The following is a 16,105-nucleotide window of genomic DNA, read 5'->3' as shown; positions in this document are numbered from 1 at the left end:
TCTGATTTAGTGTTAAACACCAAATCTGTCTGGAGTTGATAATTTAACACTTGGTGTTAAGAGTTTATATATTAACTCTCAAAGAGTATTTTAGTTTAACTACGTAAGAGTTATCTTCTAATTCATTCTAAAAAGCAGGAATTTTACTGTTCTGAACTTCTAGAAATTTCTTTTGGAAATAAACATTTACTAAAAAGATGCAATGGTTTTTGAAAAACATTTATTCTGAACTGTGCACCACAATTTCAAAACATTTTCTGGAAGATGTAACATTATACATGTTCTCACTTTCATTAGAATTTTGTTTATCAAAAGGTCTGACATGGTAAATGCAAATAACAGCATCTCATCACTTATTTCTTCAATACAATATGCATGTCCTTCATTCATCACTTTGTGGAACTGCAACGCACTTCTGCTCTCCCCCATATTCCATCTTCACAAGCATATCCTGTGCGGAGATTGAATAAAAATTAGTTGACACTAATTAATGGCACAAATAATCCAGTAATCAATTGCAGCACAGTAAAAAAAAGGAATCCTCTTTGAGCCATTTTAGTTTGTTTTAGCTGAAAGTGCATTCAAAAATTATACTGGGGAAAAACACATTTGCTTTCTTTATGTGTAGTTTTGGAGTTCCAGAGGGTTCTGTAGTGGGACCGATGGAATTCATCTTGTTCTTTTCCCTCGCAACTATTTCATGCTTACTTGGACGGTTCTGAGATCAGATGAAATACAAAATAGTTTTGTCTATTTAACATAAAAAATGATTTGAATTGGGACATTTAGCATGTCGAGAAAATGAACTAAGCCCTAACCCTGCCTGTAAGTGATGACCTAGTCGACATTAAGAGGTTAAATTGTTGCCGTTATTAAAGCTGCTCTGCTGTAACACCAGGTTATACCAGTAGATGGGAGCAGTTTCTAGTGTTACTGGGAGGTTTAACAGGAGGAACTCTGTGCTGGTTTAGGTGATGTGTTCCTGAAAGATTTCTGGGATAAGTCACATGTTCATTTATAGTTCATCAAACAATAAAATAAAGGCCTAGCTTACAAGGAAATATATCACTTGTACTTCCTACTTTTGCCTATGTCATTTGTGGCACATTGCAAACATGTAAAGACAATTTGTTAGTAGCAGCAGCATTTTAAGTTATGTTTAGCGTGCAATGTAAAGAAATGATGCTGCTGATCAAAAGCTGGAATGATGGCATTGATATTATTGATCGGTTTCTGAGGGACTAATAAAAAGAAATAAAATCTCTTCAGTCTCAAACACAAATAAATTATGCACTGCAGCTTTTCTTTGTAGTTTGCCCCCACTGAATGATGTCCCTGCTGATTTTAGTCTGTGGTTGCGGAGCAGAGGTGTGTATCGGTTAGCCACAGTCAAATTCAAACAAATCATCTTTTCCATCAGACACTAGGTGAAACCCACAACCACATGACAAAAACAACTAAAAAAAGAAAAGACTTTTAAGTGAATACCATGTACGCCCATGACATCACCTCATTGCTACCAACTTAATGACTTTGTCATTTAAAAAAAAAAAAGCCTGACAAAACATTTCTGCGCAGCCGTACTGATCAGTAGTGAGTCTGCAGACACAGAAACTGTGCTCTGGCTTCAGTGAGCAGTGGTGCACAGGAGCCATTAGAAGACGGGTCCACTCTGGTCATAAAGGGATGGACTTGGTCAACAACAATAGTCAGGTAGGCTGTTGGGCCTACGAGGTGGAAAGTAAATAAGCTAATCAAATGAGTGATTTGGTCATTTGATATCTGTGTTAATGAGCAGTTGAATCAGTGTACCTATGATAGGTGAGCGTGTAACCAACCTTACATTCTCCTGTCCATCTCTCTTTTAAAGAAACCGGTCAACTTTCCATGAAACCTTTTTTTCTGACAGAGAGATGAAAAGTCTGATATTATTCTGTCACGGGTCTGGGTCCGTTGGACCCAGTATGTGGAGTTTCATGTTTTTGTTATTTCATGTTTGAGGTTATTATGTTTTGGTTTTAGTTTGCATCAGGGATTGTTTCTTGTTCTCTTGTTGTGTTGATGATGATGATGTTTATGATGTCTATTATTAGAGTTCCATGTTTCTGTTTATCTGGGTTTAAGATGTGGGTTTAGTTTCATATGTCATTTCCTGTCTGTCTCTCTGTCGAGCCTGCGTGTGATGTTTTATTGTGAAGGTCTGCGTCTTATGTGAGTGTGTTCAGTTTTACCTCTGTCTCGTCTTACGGATTATTCCCAGCTATGTCCACCACCTGTGTGTAATTCCCGTGTTTCTCTGTGTATTTAAGTCGTGTCCTCCGTCATTGTAGTTGCTGGTCCGTCTGTGTTTCCACCCTGCTTCATCTGTGTGTTTCCCTGCAGTCAACCATCATCTGTTTCCGCCCGCTCTCATTCATGTCCAGGTTCGTGTTCTGTAGTTAGTTTGTTCCCAGTTTAGTTTAGTCATTGCTCCGTTCGCCGTTTGTCCATTTCCTTTTTGTGTTTAATAAACCACCCTCACACCCATACAAGTGCCTGCGTTTGGATCCTCCTTTATTTTCCACACGGCTCATCTCACTCGCCGTGACAGTACGGACCAGCCAGATATGGATCCAGCGGCATTCACCCCACCCACGGAGCTTCAGGACCTCATCACGAACTCCGCCTCAAACATAATCAACCTGTGGCTAGAGCATGAAGGGGAGGCATTCCTCCACGTTCTGGAAGCCAGACTGCAACAGCTGCTCACGGATTATCCCTGGCTATTGGACTCGCTACACCCACTCGTGCAAGACTTCATCCTTCACGAACTTCACCTACACCCACCAGCCGCTACCGCTTCCCAACCCAGCCGGACGCTGGAGGTTTTGCCCGGCCCGCCGGAGGTTTTGCCCGGCCCGCCAGAGGTTTTGCCTGGGAGGAAGCGACGATCGCGCCGTCGGCGCGTCACCCCACAGCTGGAGAGTGGGACTTCGGAACTGCCGGTGTTCCAGATCAACTGGCGTTTAGATCAACTGGCGTTGGTCGAACAGATGTGTGGCAGTCTTGTGTTTCAGGAGCTGCTACCGACAAACCAGCAAAAAAACGCCAAATGTGTCATCTGTGACACTTGTGAGGTTGTCTCAAACACACTCCGTCAGTCTTGATGCTGTTGAACAACAAAATGTTTAAAAATGTGGCGAGTTTACCTGGTGATATCCTCATGCGCGACGCGATCGCGAAAACAGCAAACAAGTAACACCACGCCGTTGTTGTTCACAGGACAGCAAGAGTAAACGATCGGGAGACCCTTGTCGTCGTTATCGTTCCCCTCGCACGGTTTATTTCACCGAATTCAGCGTTTTTGCTCCACAACTAAAGCGAGCAGTTTGCTCTGTGCACCAACATGGAGTCGAGTCAACCAGCGCCACCTCTGGCCAAGTGCCACAGCCTACAGCCAGATCAACTGGTGACACACATCTGCAGCACGTTTGAATTCGTGTCATGCACATTTGTACCTTTCAATTGTGTGTTTGTGCGTCATGCAAATAAACACTTATGCAGACTGTATATCACAACCAACTCTAACATGTTTGTTTGCAGAGGGAAGACACAGACAGACTACGCTAACGACATGTGATGTTACAACACTGGTGAAATATTAGTGTGTTCACGACATTTTTCGTATGGGCAAAAGTATTGATATCAGGATGGTGATTCTTATGTGTATGTCATTTGGCAATCTTTTCCACATGCACAGTGCAAAGAGAACTCAATGGTTGAGACTAAACAGCTGTGAAAACCATTTGTTGGAGACGCTGATCAAAAAAGAAAGCTTTAGTTTGTTAAGGGAATTGAATATTGGACCGTGGACCAATATGGACAAAGGTCATGTGATCTGATAAGCCCAGATTTTCCTGTACAATGAGCACATTAGCGTAAAAAGAGCTACTGTTGAAGTGACACCATCATGTTTTCTGTGTACTGAGGATTGGGGCCGCTTTAGCAAAGTTATGTGGCCGATCGTGGCTCAAGAGTTGGCAGTTTGTCTTGTAACTGGAAGATTGCCGGTTCGAGCCCTGGCTTGGACAGTCTCGGTCGTTGTGTCCTTGGGCAAGACACTTCACCCACCGCCTACTGGTGTTGGCAGCCTCGCTTTCTGTCAGTCTGACCCAGGACAGCTGTGGCTACAACCGTAGCTTGCCTCCACCAGTGTGTGAATGTGAGAGTGAATGAATAGTGGAATTGTAAAGTGCTTTGAGGGTGTCAAAAAGTGCTATATAAATGCAATTCATTATTTAAAAAAATTTGGTCAGGGCCAGTTTTTACATAAGTGGATTTTTTTGCGTTACCTAATGGCACATCTTCCAAGATGACAATGTCAGGAGAGACAGAGACAGACAGACAGACTTTTATTTTTAACAACACACTTTTTACCAATAAATAAACATCAAGACATCACAAGTTTTGTCACAAAGGGAAAAGAAAAGAAAAAACAAAACTGTCACATGAACATAGATCTGAAGTACAAATGGCCATCTATAACAATGCCACTACTCATTCACTCTCACACTGGTGGAGGCAAGCTACAGTTGTAGCCACAGCTGCCCTGGGGCAGACTAATAGAAGCGAGGCTGCCATATCGCACCATCGGCCCCTCTGGCCAACACCAGTAGGCAGTAGGGTAAAGTGCCTTGTCCAAGGACACAACAACCAGGACAGAGAACCCGGGGATCGAACCGGCGACGTTCCGGTTACAGATACGCTTCCCAACCCCCTGAGCCATGGTCGCCCCAGCCATGGTAGTTTATAATCTAAACCCTCCCTCTATATGACATCTGGGGTAATAACCATCTCCACTTCCCTAATTTCCCCTCAACTGTCCCCAACACCCCTTCCCAGTTCTTGTTTACCATATCCTCATCCCCCAAGTACACACCCAAATACTTTAGACCACCCCTTTTCCACTTCAAACCACCTGGAAGTTGCGGGAGTCCAGTGCGCCAACCCCCTATTGCAAGAGCTTCGCTCTAACAAAAACAATAACATCATCAGCATGCAGATAGGTTAAAAAGCATGTTAAAACCTGCTAAACTCATACCAGCAATAGAACACCTAACATTATGTAACATCGGTTCAATAGACAGAGCATACAACATACCAGAGAGCGGACAAAGGAGAGGGAGAGAGAGGTTTCTGCCCAGATGGACCCTACTGTTTTCTCGCCCCTGACTGTCTTCACTACTGGTGAACTAACTGCTAACTGCCCGTTTCTGATTTCCCCACTAACAAACTCATTGGACTCGTGAGTACTAACTGGAACTAAAGTGCACATATTTTGTTTATTGCTCAGCTTGAGTGAAGCGGCCAAAAGTTTTAAGCCTCACCGCACCCGAACTTCGAATCAGGCCTGCAACAAGCACTGTGCTACCGGTGTAGTGTGGACAGGTTAAATATTCAAATGTACACTGTCTCCTGACTGTGCGCAACAAGCTTGGTTCCTTTTAGAGTTTTTCTTTGACTTTTAACTTTATGACTGTTGTGTTGTTTTTTTTATTAAAGTGCACACACCAGTAGCTGTGGGACCTTTGGTGGTGGTTATTTTCCACACTTCCTTTGCTGTACAGCACCTGGAGTGTAAACTTCATTTTTGTGTGGTTTTCAGCTACTGGTAAGTCCAGTTCAATGTATGGTTTTATGTAATCCAGGACACTGTTAAAGAATAGGCTGTGCCACAGTCAGATTTCATCTTTTTTATTTGTTGTTTAATTGTGATAAATACAAATAAATGACATATTAATATTGGAGCCAATCTGCCTCGGTGTTGAGTCCTTAAACCTGTATCTTTTCTAGTTTTTAAGGAGATTTTATATTAACTGGGGGTGAAATACCCCTTGGTGGCATTGTCATTGTATTATTTTGATATAACCCTTGTTGACCACTTGGTCACATATACTTGTGGCCACACCACCATGAGCACACCTGATCTCGATGTTATGTTTTTTTAAATACCATCACCATGTTGCATAAATGTTCCCACTGTAAACCTTCACCAAAGTCCACAGAAGCAAATTTAACCACTCAGCAGCCAAACTGGTAATACCTGTCTTAAATATGGGCTACCAAACAGAAACTGGCTGTGTGCAGGCAGGCAGGGAGAAAGGACCCAAAATCTAGGACTCAGAGGCAAAAGTAAACTCAACAAGACTTTATTGCTGATAGCAACAGAACAGGAACTTCACTAAACTGAGAATCCAAAACCGAACTAAGCAGGCAGACAGATCACAGTTAACGTGAGAGTACGATGCGACACCGAGCAAAGGCAAAATAAAACAGGAAACAATACACAAAGACGGAGACTAAGAAACACGGACTTTAAACGGGCAGAACTAAACCTAAACCAGAATAAGCTGGAACATACTAAATAATACTAATCATCGTCATCATCATCATCTCCTGACAATAGATCAAGAAAATAACTAAAAATACAAAATCAAACCCAAACATGAGAACTCGAAATGTTGGGTCAATTTGACCCAGAACCGTGACACTGCCAGAGCCAAAAAATGAACTGGAAAAAAAAGTGCAATTACTCTAATGTCCACTTGAGGCTCCAAAAGCGAATTGGTTCCCACAGACAACCACATTGTCCAGTGCAGTAAAACAACAAGTACACGGACCATCATCTTTACTATGATAACAATGAGCTGAAACTGTCTGACCCTCATCTTTGACCTCCCCACCCCCATGAAGAAAACACAACATTACCTGTGCTTCGTCTGTCTGGTTGTTTTTGATGACTGGATGCTTTGATGTTGTACTTGACATGAGTCAGGATGTCATCTTCTCCAGTTTCCTCTTGATCTGCTGAAATGATCCAACATAAAAAAAAACTGTTCAATTAAATATCTAAACAGAGATTACATTTAAGAAAGCACAGACACTGTGCTCCATCCCCACAATTTGGACATCACAGAGTTACTCGATAAACTGAGATTTTCATCGAGCATGGTGCTCAGACTTAGCCAGCATGTACTGTACATGTTTGGTTGTAAGATTGTAACCCCTTTGTAGTGGAGACCTGTGTTTGGACATTGAGAAGAGGTAATTTCTACATCTCTTAGTACTGTTTTGCCTGCGTTCTGCCTCTCTCTGTATGACCCACACACAGAGGGATTCAGTAGCTCTGAACATGCTAATAAGCAAGACGTCTGGGCAAAACTGCTTTCCGCTGATTCTCTGCAGCTTTATTTCTCTCTGTGCAACATTTCCTGGCATTTGGAGGTTGTCTGTTAAGTCTGCCTCTTTACTCGGAATCAATGAGATGTCACGGAGGTTGACACGCAACATGGCGCCTGTGTTCGGCTTGGCCGCTGTTGCTGCTCCGTGTGTTTGTCGACTGCTTCAGTCGACACCCAAGTCCTTAGAAGCAAATTTAACCATTTAGCAGCCAAACTGGTAAAACTTGTCCACATATGGGTGAGGTTCTGTGCTATAAAGTTTAATCAAACTATCAAACAAACTTCCAGAGATGGAAAAAACTGACAAAAAATGCAATTACTCTAATGTCCACATGAGGCTCCAAAGGTGAATCAGTCACCACAGACAACCATATTGTCCAACGCAGTAATCCAACAAAACAACAAGTAAAATGATCCCCATCTTTACTACGATAACATGGAGCTAAAACTGTCTGAACCTCACCATGAAGAAAACACAAAATTACCTCTGCTTCGTCTGATTGGTTGTTGTTGATGACTGGATGTTTTGATGTTGTACTTGACATGAGTGATGATGTCATCTTCGGTTTCTTCTTGATCTGATGAAATCATTCAACATAAAAAAATTGTTCAATTAAATATCTAAACAGAGATTACATTTAAGAAATTTGTTACTGCACAAACAGAAAACTCCATGGCTGCAATGTCACATTTTCAGAGAGGTAAGTAATTGATAAACTGAGCTCCATGCAGCACAGTGCAGAGACATATTGCTCACATACCCTATATCCACTGTTTAGGTGGTGGTAACCCCTTTGTAGTGGAGACACGTGTTTGCTCATAAGTAAGAGAACATTTATACATTCCTTAACTCCGCTTTTCCTGAGTTCTCTCTGTATGACCCACACAGAGACATCCTCTGATGCTTTTTATCTCTTTGTATGACCCCAATGGGATTGGCAACACTACCGTGTTTGGAAAGAATAGATTGGGCTTAGTTCTAAAAATGAGTCAAGTAACATGCAAGCATGCATCAAGTAACGACCGCACACATAAAAGTGCAGGAAGTTTGATTCTCACCTTCAGCTTTTCTGTGAACACATTGTTTCACCAGCAGAACCAGTAACACCAGTAGAACCACAGCACAGACTGATCCAACACATGACAACACAGGTATGAGAGGGGAACCAGGGCTAGCAATGGAGGCAGGAGGAGAAGTGGATGTAGGTGGAGGTGTGGTGGTGTGTTCCCCTAAAATAAAGCAAACACAGTCATTAAGTTGTCGTCACATTGTGAATGTTGAAAGCTGCAGAAACACAGACAGGTGAGTGTGTCACCTGTGACAGTGATCCAGCTGGATGGAGACTCTCCATGACCGCTGATGTCACACTTGTAGAGGCCTTCATCAGACCTGGAAACATGCTGGATGGTCATGTGACCTGTAGTCTGCTTCCTGATGAGGGAGCCATCTTTATAGAAAGCAGCTGGGAGGTTGGAGGGAGTGGTCTTTGTTTTACAGCGCAGAGTGACGTCATCTCCCTCCATCACAGGGAGGACAGGACTCTGCAGGATCACTGATCCACCTCAACACAGACACAAACTACAGCATTTCATCCATTTACACACAGCTTCATCAACACTAACTCCACACACTCAGCTTACCAGCGACTGTCAGGTTAACCATGTTACTGATGGGGCCCTCTCTGGACTCACACCAGTAAACTCCACTGTATGATTGGTAAACCGTGATGTTACAGGAAGAACCAGCACCTTCTCCCCACCCATCTCCACACTGAGTCCTCTGTCGTGTGCTTGTGTTTCTCCTCAGAGTCCATCCATCAGAGCTGTCGTCCTCCTCACAGCTCAGAGACACAAAGTCTCTTTTAAAGAACTGAGAGCTGCTGGGACTCACAGTCAGACGAGCTGTGAGGGTTAAAATGAAAAACTTATAATTTTATATGTGATAAAATGGTAAAATCAATGTTTTGCAGAATCCTCATTTCATCACTTTATATGTGCGCTACATTGTGAAACATGAACCCAATCAGGTCATATCAGTGAGCATTTCTCAGGTTTAAACTGTGACAGAAGAAGGTTACTGACCTCGGTTTGTTGTGCAGCTCAGCAGTGAGATCAGAACTGAAGAGAAATGACACTCAGGTTGATTCGAGGTGAACATAAAGAACAACTCCACACAAAGAGCTGACAAACACACAAACAGCTGTGTTGATATAATGAGTGAATGATTTGATCTTTTCACTGCCTGCTGTGTTTCCTCGACTCCTGAGCAAAGATAAAGAGTCAGTTCAGACCTGCAGTTGGTCCTCGTGGTGTTTTTAACGCTGATAGAGCCTCTCAGTCTCGCTATTGTTCTCTGAAATCTAAAGAAGAACTATGGATTTGATCAACTGGTCCCTTCATGCAATTGACACTCTATTGACAAGAAGCCTAGGTGCAGGAGCACCTGAGTATCCTGGAGGGATGTTCCCTGCTGGATACATGATGAACAGGTGTCAGAAGTGACGTGTTGTGTTCCTGGCGGGACTGTCTATCAAGGATACTGAAGACATCTACCTATTCGGCACCATGATAACGGGGTTCTTCCTGTTTGGAGCTGGCTTGGCTTATCAGAAATTGAAGAAAGCTGTAACTACTGTTGAAAACCCACCTGGCTTGCAACTATGATCGAAAGTGTGGGAAGAGTGGTGAGAGCTCAGACTGTTCTTACTGAACGAAAATATGGGAAAGATCTTGGAAGAGCTCACAGCTCTTAATTCACTAGCTGGGCCAACATCCTCATTTCTGTTTGACAGCGTTTTAGTAGGAAAAAGTGATGCTTTGACATGAAATGAGCTGTGGTTTGGGGAAGGGCTCAAAAGGGGACTGGCGATGGCTCCCGGGCCTGGCAGATCCACATTTACTAAATAGAAGTGAAGCAGTTGAAGAATGGAGACGAAGGGAGGGAGGGTGGGGCACGTAAACGAGAACGATCAGCTTGCAGAACTAGGGGAGCCTATAGAGATGACAGCCGGAAGGAGCGTGTTTGGAAGCGTGGTCCTGCTCCTGAAATTCTGATACATGCTCTCCAAAAGAGAGATACACCTGAAGACCAGTGATGGACATTAAAACGACTGAAGAATTAATGCAGTTTGTTCACCCTATTTCACATAACCAACATCTCTCATGCGGATACACCTCCACCCCAGACGGCACCAGCTGCTTAAAGGTTGACAACAACATTCTTCCAAAAGATAGGATAACGAGACTGAACTGACTCTCTGCCCTATTCCTCAAGGCCGCCTGCGTAGGCCGTGGACTTTTGGTCTTTGAGTAATAGGCGAAAGGACACTTTCTCAAGCTGAACTCAGGAAACAAACGCACAGTAATACTGATACGGCCTCACCATTGCCCTCCCTTCTACGGATCCAATGCCTCCTCCCACGCTTACCTCCCACCTGATAGGGACAGCTGCTCAGCCGGAGGCGCGATGAGGTAGCAGCGTCCATGATATCTGTGCTTCTTTGTGTGCTATGGAGTGGGGTTTTTTTGTTTTCTGCCAACAGGGGAGTCATTATGAGCAGAAATCCTTGTTTTTTCTCCTGAATTGCCCCTATGTGTTACATATTTCATTGTCTATCCTTTTTTGCTACTTAGCCAGGCCTGTCTCCCCACCATAGCTGGACTGGCCAGCGGCCCACCGGGCATATGCCCGGTGGGCCGCTGGCGATTTTTTGTTTTTATGGGCCGATGGATTATTATTATTATTTTTTTTTTTTAGGAAGGGTATATATAATGAAAGGTGTTGGATTGGCCAATTGGTCATGATCGACTCTGGGCTGGACCAATTACAGCCGAGGAGGCTGGATGCACCCTCCCCCTTGTTTAACAATCACGTGATTTTCGCGCATTGCATGCCGGGAACTCGTGGCAAAACAATCCAAGTACCGCATCAAATGCAAATATTTGCAGCACCGCAAAACGTTCATTCTCCGGTTCCAATACCTTCTTTTTTTTTCTTTGCCGCACAAAAAAGGAATGTACAAAACAAAAGGAGAACAATGCCGGTCCGTACAAAGACAGACTCGACGAAAAGACAAAGAAAAGATACGAGGAAAAAATCAAAGGAGTGAAAGAGTGGACAAAAGACGTCAGCGTGCTGCCCAACTTTCACCACGCTCAGATTTATAATTATACGCTTCTTGGAGTGAGTGCATACACTCATGAAGTTTAGTAACTTCAGGTCACTGCAACAAGCCCAGGTACAGTTTACCGACGGATGGGTACAGTGTGGCGAGCCTGTGCACTGATAATACACCGTTGTTTCCATTCAGGTACATCATTTGTTGTTGCTGTTATTTTATTGTATATTAGAAATTGTAATATTGCTGCAGTAATCGCTGCCAGTCTGCCGTAGCCATACGAGAGTGTGCTGTGCGGAGTGGTGTATGGCGAGCCTGTGCACTGATAATACACCGTTGTTTCCATTCAGGAAATAAAGTGGCAACGATCGATCAGAGACTCCTTGTCTTTTTAAAAACACTACACAACGCAGAGTCAAGGAGTCTGTTTGGGCCGAACTGTTGCAGCGGGATGAAGCAGAAACCGGTTACAGTAGCATTACAGAAATGTAGCAGTGACAATAATATTGTATGTTGTAATCGCAATGGACAATTAGTGATACAAAACAACTGTTTTATCCTGTGAATAAAAGTATATGGTTTTGTCAGTGTACCATGGTAATAACAGAAGCGAAACGCAATATTGTGTCAGGACAATTCACTATTTATGCACAATAAACAAAGGAGCATAGCGCGACAATTTCTGTTCAGCGCCAGACTTGCTTGTAACCTATATCACCAATTATGTTAAGAAAAATGACGTATTAACTACTACAAAACTCTGACCTTTGTGGGAATGCTTGGAGCAGACTAACATGTGAGCTGGAGAGTTCTGGGACGTTATATTTGGTATATCCAGACCATCCGTCGGCTCTTACTTCGGAAACATGGCTTAAAAAATTTCACTTCAACGACGTAATCCGATAAAAAAAAAAAACGATCTCTTTACCCGTCGGCTTCCCGTGGCTGTCATGCGACCGACTATTGCAGTTAATAATACAACAGCTTCTTGGCATTTTTTGGGTTTCTTTTTATCGCTGTGTAACTGAGTTCAATTGAAAGCCTGTGTGCGCTAGTACCTCTTGCCACAAGTTCCCAGAATCCTTTGCGGTTTTATCCCTGAATGACGTCACATTTTCAATCTTTATCCTGGTGGGCCGGTCTCTAGTCAAAATGCCCGGGCCGATTTTTTGTCCCAGTCCAGCCTTGCTCCCCACTGTTTGTATATTGTATGTATGGTTGACTAGGTCTGTCATCTCAGCTGCAGGCAGCTGCAACCGACAAATGCAGCTTATCCTTATTTCCTTAACTTGAATTCAGCCTGATTTGTTTTTCATGTCTTCTCCTCCATCATCAGTTATCAGGAGAGCAGACAGTCAAAGTACAAGAATTCAAACAAACACAGAGATTCTACTTACAGAGCAGACACAGCACAGATGTTTCCTTCATCGTCCTTCTCACTCATTTGAGCTTTTTTTCATTTCTGTCACTGACACCAAGTAAAGCCCGCCCTCTTCCTCTGAGCACCAGCTTTCTATTGGTTCAAACACTGAAGTACAACACAAACATTTTCCTTTGTGTAAAAAACCCTGAAATTAAAAGATAGTGGCTTAAAGCTTCTATGCAAACAAAGACCAGGAAAACATAAGTGTATACAGAAAATCCACTGTTGTCTATAAAGCAAAACATATATACATAAGAAATGTTTTCACACAGTCTGATTATATTTAATATCAGTGATGCTCTCTATCATTCATTATTTCACATAAATGAAAATGAAGAATTTCAAAAAGGAAAGAGAATGAAGTCCTTTCTGCTCTCAGTGATCTGTAGTTTGGTTGATGAACAAATCCATGTCCATGTAGTGGACGTCCCCCTCAGTGAGAGAGGCAGATATGAGCTGAAACACAGGAATCAAACCAGGGACGCTGCTGTTATGGAGCTGAACTGGAACCATTCAGACACTGAGGCCCTCTGAACACATTTTAATTACAGCTGTGCAGAGACACATGAACAGACCTGAACCGCAGACTACAGATAGTGACACGGTATGCTGGTCGAGTATGACTGAGCTATGACTGTTTTGGATTTCCAGATCAGGTTGTAATAACTTTAATAAACTAAAGAAGAGCTGATCAATTTTCCAACACAGTGTTGACTTCAGTTTGATTGAACCAAAGGTTAATTCATCTAAACATTACAAAAACACACAAAAACATTCATTTTCCTTTATGGGTGATTATAAATTAATGAATAATGAACGAATAAGCCTTTATTTGTCACATGAGAACAGTTTGAGAACAGAGAAAAACAAAACACCTCAGCACAGAGAGCACGTGAATCTTCACACCTTACAACATATAAAGGATGTGCATTGGAGGTGTTTTGAGAGGGGTAGGAGGGTGTGTGTGTGTGTGTGCGTGTGTGTGTGTGTGTGTGTGTGTGTGTGTGTGTGTGTGTGTGTGTGTGTGTGTGTGTGTGTGTGTGTGTGTGTGTGTGTATCCTGTGTCAACTGAAGAGAGTGTCATTTCACCCACTTTTAAGAAAAAGTCAACAGGCCTCCATGTTGCGTTCTGTAGCAGTCTGAGTACTCACAGCCCATCCACAGCAACACTAGATGGAACAGGATGATAGAATCACAAGATGCAATGGATATGTGCAAAATGCTGAGTATTGTGCAAAAGTAACTTAGTCTCTCTCTCTCTCCCTGTGTGTGTGTGTATGAGAGTGAGAGACTGCAGTTAAGTGCTTGGTAGTCATGAGTATGGAGGTGTGCGAGTGTGTGTGTCATTCCAGTCACTGAGTGTTCAGGAATCTGACGGCTTGGGGGAAGAAACTGTGTGTGGGGTCCTCCACAATGCTGGTGGCTTTGCCGATGAAACAGGTGCTATAAGTATCCGTGATGGAGGGAAGAGGAGCTCCAATGATCTTCTCAGCTGCTCTCACGATCTGTTTGAAGTATCTTGTCTTCAGTGTCTCCATCGAGAGTGCCGCCAGGCACACGCCACTCCCCCATCCAGCCAGCCTAACAACCTGCATAACAGACTATATCAGCTTCTGTGTGGATAACACTGTATTGACCAGGAAAGTAGACCAAATTAAAACAGTTTAACAGGTTTGATTCAGAAGCCCTTCCCTCCCCATCCACCAGAGCTCTTCACACCTCTCTGCAACCCCCAACTGACTATATTCCTGAGGCTCATAGCTGGACTGGGCATCGGGCATACCGGGCATTTGCCCGGTGGGCCGCTGGCGATTTTTTGTTTCTACGGGCCGATCGATTTTTTTTTTTGGAAGGGTATAAATAATGAAAGGTGTTGGATTGGCCAATTGGTCATGATCGACTCTGGGCTGGACCAATTACAGCCTAGGAGGTCGGATGCACCCTCCCCCTTGTTTAGCAATCTTATAGATGAACTAAAGAAAATGGAGAACAAAAAAAGGAAAGAAGGTGCAGAAAAGATTAGGGCCAAAAAGAAACAAGCCCTTCAGGCAGACGCTGCCAAATGTGTAAAAATAAGTGAATTGTTTGGCGGTAGCTATGGCATAGCTTCCACAGATTTAGCAACATCAGCAAGTGGTGGAGGCCAGCAGGTGGATAAGGGAAAGGGGAGGCAAGAGGAGGAGAGACCCGAGGCGGCCGGTCATAGTGGCAGAGTTATGACCTGCTGTCTATCTGTGTCACATATGAACCAAGTTCAGTTGTAGTTTGTTTTCGTTGTGTTGACTTTTTACAGTCGCTTAGAATAACTGGTACTGCGTACTAGCTAGCATGACGGAGTTTATATACTGCTGGGCGGGTGCTATGAAGTTACTGATAGTAAATTTTATTTTATGCTTAAGGTTAGTTTCTCAAACTCCTCAAAATCTTAACAAATTGTGCCAATCCTTACATGTTGCACCAGGCTGATTTATCATCAAAAGTGGAGAAGTCTGTGACAGAGGAGACAGAAGAGCTGCAGAGAGAGATGGAGCAAGAGAGAGAAATAAAAGAGCAGGAGAGAGAGATGGAGAGATGACTTTATGTCATCCATGAGGGATGCATTTGACATATGTTTCACATATTATAGCCCAACAAGTTACTTATAGCAATTTAAATACGAGCAATAAGTTTTTGGCAGACAATCACTTTTTGGCACAACACCGGCTATTGCAGTTAATAATACAACAGCTTCTTGCCATTTTTTGTGTTTCTTTTTATCGCTGTGTAACTGAGTTCAATTGAAAGCCTGCATGCGCTAGTACCTCTTGCCACAAGTTCCCAGAATCCTTTGCGGTCTTACCCCTGAATGACGTCACATTTTTGGTGGGCCGGTCTCTAGTCAAAATGCCCGGGCCGATTTTTTGTCCCAGTCCAGCCCTGCTGAGGCTCATTTACTAATTAAGTAGTACTTCCAACGGGTCACATCTATACCAACATATTTTCAAAGTACAGCTGCAAAATGTCAGATATCAGTATCAAACACACTGAAGCTTTTCAGTGTCATTTGAAACTACCGAGTGACACTTCTGCTGTCTTTAGTCTCACACTTTTCTGCACTGAATAGAGGTGTGTCAGTTAGCCAAAGCAAACTCAAGTCAGATTTTCCATCTGATACCTCGGCAAAACCCACAGAAACACACATGGAAAACAAGTGAGAACAAACATTTATTAATCTTGTAGAGGAACTAAATTGCTACTTCAGCAACAAGATCAAGATGTAACAAACATGAATAAAATATAAATAACAGTGATCTTACTGAGGACTTAAAAACATTTGTAACCATACTGTTGATTTTGCAGCAAAA

The 16,105-nt window shown here is 42.9% G+C and overlaps 1 protein-coding gene and 1 long non-coding RNA gene across 2 annotated transcripts in view; one reads left to right on the top strand and one right to left on the bottom strand.

The window, feature by feature from the left end:
• The window catches only part of LOC113010730 (Fc receptor-like B), a 192,557-nt gene that overhangs the window by 71,135 nt on the left and 105,317 nt on the right, over positions 1–16,105 (top strand). The window lies entirely within an intron of this gene.
• On the bottom strand, positions 425–7,780 carry LOC113011320 (uncharacterized). Its single transcript, XR_003270519.1, has 3 exons — positions 7,706–7,780; positions 6,748–6,846; positions 425–451 (listed from the first exon to the last, which is right to left on the bottom strand). It is a non-coding gene; the product is annotated as an uncharacterized LOC113011320 (long non-coding RNA).

The sequence above is a fragment of the Astatotilapia calliptera genome, chromosome 3 (genome assembly GCF_900246225.1).
Source record: "Astatotilapia calliptera chromosome 3, fAstCal1.2, whole genome shotgun sequence".
NCBI lineage: Eukaryota > Metazoa > Chordata > Actinopteri > Cichliformes > Cichlidae > Astatotilapia > Astatotilapia calliptera.
The sequence above is the reverse complement of the archived record's forward strand: the minus strand, read 5'-3'. Positions and strand labels throughout refer to the sequence as shown.